The sequence below is a fragment of the Pinus tabuliformis genome, chromosome 1_2 (assembly GCF_031772625.1).
Source record: "Pinus tabuliformis cultivar Carrire ecotype Pingquan chromosome 1_2, CPIR1, whole genome shotgun sequence".
Taxonomy (NCBI): domain Eukaryota; kingdom Viridiplantae; phylum Streptophyta; class Pinopsida; order Pinales; family Pinaceae; genus Pinus; species Pinus tabuliformis.
Window position 1 is genome coordinate 663,127,591 of NC_142298.1, and position 3,490 is coordinate 663,131,080.

Consider the following 3,490-nt stretch of genomic DNA (forward strand, 5'->3'; position numbering starts at 1 on the left):
ACTTGCGTTCTCCATGGTCGGGGATAAAGGGTTGGGTTAATAATGTACTAAGACTGCGGGAGAAATTTTTGATATGCACGAAGAGCGTTGTAGGCACTGGTAATTTACCTAAACTTCACCAGAATTTGCATAGAAATTTTTGATATGCATGAAGAGCGTTGTAGGCACTGGTAATTTACCTAAACTTCACCAGAATTTACATAAAATTATAAATTATAAATCGAGGAGATATCAACGTTACATAAATTATAAATTATAAAAAATTTACAAAAGTATACCAAAATTTATAAAAGTATACCATTGTTGTGAAAATATTTTTTCAGTTTTATGGGGTCTTAAATGGAGGAGTTGTCTATAATGCAACTTTTTGAGATTCCGGTGACGGAATCCGGCAGAAGAAATTGAGATGAAATCATGATTTGTTGCAGTTAAAATGGTTTTTTAACTGCATATTCGGATTCAGCACCCTGAAAAATCCCTGGGACGCTTTCATTGTGCAGAAACTAGTTATCAAACTTCGATTTCAATAAATCACTGCCGGATTTTCACCGGAAAAAATCGCCAGAAAAGCTTTCAAAAAGTCGCGTTAAAGACTACGGCTTAAATGGAAGCCATCGGTATAAATACACATTAATTTAATACAAGATGCTATGCTCTTTTCTTCAGTGACAGTGAATCTTCATCACAAGAGACACTCCTCATCGTTAACGGCGGGATAGTTGGAGACGCACGCGCATCCATGAGGAAGAGGAAATTGGGAAGGTTCCAAACTACTCACCTGCATTAGGAATGGCATTGGGAACGTTCCAAACTACTTTACCTACGCGGTGAATATTAATTATTTCTCTAATCGCTGTCACCACGTCCTTCTGCGTAACCGCGTCCTCGCTTCCATAACTCCCCCTACTTAAACCTCATCCCTCTACTCTGCTCTTCTTCCCTGCTCTTTTCTTTGAGAATTCGTATATTTAACTCCTCCCCATCTCAATCCCTCTCATAATCCCCAGGCCAAAATGGAAATGGCTACACTCTATCTCTGTTTGCAGGCCATACTATTATTATCCCTTAATGCTTCACCAATGGCACAGGCTTTACCAGTACAAGGTTTGCATCAAAGTACAATTAATTTAAGTACTGAACCGGGCTACACCCGTGTGCCAGTTAAAGGAGGGGATGTAGACTGGCTTGAATTTCCTATAAATTTAGAGTACTTGGAAGCCGAGTTTTTCCTGTGGTCAGTCTTCGGTTATGGACTGGATAAGGTTGCACCAGAGCTCGTAAGCGGTGGACCACCTCCCATAGGCGGACAGAAGGCTAACATCGATCCATTCCTCTTTGAGGTCATCAAGGAATTTGCCGACCAGGAAGTTGGTCACCTCAGGTAATCTCATCAGTGTCTCTGTTATTCTATTTTGCTCTCGGAATTGGTATTTTAATTTTATTTTAATCCAGCAGAATTGGTATATGGATTCTAACCACTACCACTGTACCTTTTACATTAAATTAATATGTATAACAACATAATATTTGTCCTAATTTTTCAATGAAATCCAACGCAGGGCTTTGAAGAAAACTGTGCCCGGCTTTCCTAGACCCCAACTGGATCTGAGCGCTTCAAATTTTGCCAAAACCGTCGACGTTGCATTGAATACCACTTTGTCGCCTCCTTTTAATCCGTACGCTAATAGTCTCAATTATCTACTTTCAAGTTATTTGATTCCCTATGTCGGACTTACGGGCTATGTCGGCGCCAATGCTCAGCTTCAAGACCCCACTGCCAAGCGGGTAAATTACTGCTACGTTTTGTTTTGCATTACCAGTAAATAAATTGTTAGATTTTTTTATTTTTTTTATACATATTAGAGATGGGTATTTGGATGGTCGTTTTTCGGGATATTTTGGAATTCGACAGATTTAAGCCATATTCTAGAATCCAGGTCAATTATGCGTATTAAGGATGGAAAATTCAGGAATCGGCCAAAGATAAGCGAAGTCAAATAATTGTTATCTATAATTGTTAGGTATTTGTTTTGTTGTATATTCTATGAATATACAGTTGGTAGCAGGGCGTCTTGGAGTGGAATCGGGACAGGACGCGGTTATCCGTGCTTTATTGTTTAAACAAAAGGATGACAGGGTGGTGCCATATCCATACAAAGTCTCAGATTTCACATCACGGCTCTCCAATCTAAGGAATACTCTGGGAGACACAGGAATTGCTGACCAGGGATTGATTCCAGGATACATTCTTGCAGGCGATAAATACTTTGTTGCATATGCACGCACTCCCGCCCAGATTTTGAGGATAGTCTACGCATCGCGTAACGAATCATCCCCTGGAGGATTCTACCCTCGTGGTGGTGATGGACGTTTTGCACGCCAATATCTCTCCAATTGATCCTAAAATGAGAGAGAGTAATTACTTGTTGCCGTCATTCTTCGCCTTTCTCATTTTCTCCTTTGCTTTCATGTCATATGTCTTGGTCGCAATGTAAATATCTTATATGTTGATGGCCGTTTGATAAGAAGGGAGCTAACCAGCCATATATTGGTTATTTAATGTTTTTAGAGCACCACGCCACTTAGCCCTATAACACGGGAGTGCTCAAATATTATTTAATGCCGAATTTGCCGGTTCATTGGCTGCTCAAGTGTTATCGCATTAAGTAGCGTGCTGCTTTGAGGGCATTAAATACCCAATATATGCCTGGTTAGCTCTTTCCATTTGCCTAATGTCTTCCTTTCCATTGTCTCATTATCTAAATTTCCGTTAAGTGGAACTTCAAATAAATAAAGGCTTATAATCTTCCATTTGTGTCCATGTTTCCTTGTTCATTTCAAATGGATGGATTTATTGAGTGAGCCTGGTTTTTTCCACAATAGGGTTTTTAAATAAAGGGATTACTCAAAATGATTATTACTCTTATTTATTTTTTTCACAATAGGGTTACTCAAAATGGTTATTATTCTTATTTATTTTTATATTTAATTCTTAAAATTGAGAATTAGTAATTTATTAGTGTAACCTAGTTTAAGTAAAAGACCAAATTATGTGCTACCTAATAGATTATATTCAATAGTCCACAAATGAGATATACTAATAACTTAGTCCATGTATATCAAAGAATACCATAATGCACTTTTAGTTAGGAGGCATTCACCATTCTAACCTTATCACAATGACCTAATTTTTCAATATAATATGATATAATTTTTAAATACTTCCAATAAATTAAAATTGATGATGAAAAAATAGCATTGAGGTGCTTAATAAAGTATTTGTGCTTCAATAAGTGCATATGTTTCTTTTTATATAAATATAACTCCCTCCAAATTACCATACAAAACCTCAACTAATGTGCCAAGTAATAATTAATTTTAAAAACACTTTGAATGGTTGTAAACAATGTGCACATATTGTCATCTCTTTGTATTTTCATTATAGTCTAAAGTATTCTAGGTGGATCCATCTCAACAACAACAACTGTGG

At 37.2% G+C, this 3,490-nt stretch overlaps 1 pseudogene; it reads left to right on the forward strand.

The window, feature by feature from the left end:
• Positions 1-1,013: 1,013 nt before the first annotated feature.
• On the forward strand, positions 1,014-2,398 carry LOC149207434 (ferritin-like catalase Nec2 pseudogene; annotated as a pseudogene).
• The last annotated feature ends 1,092 nt before the right edge of the window (positions 2,399-3,490 follow it).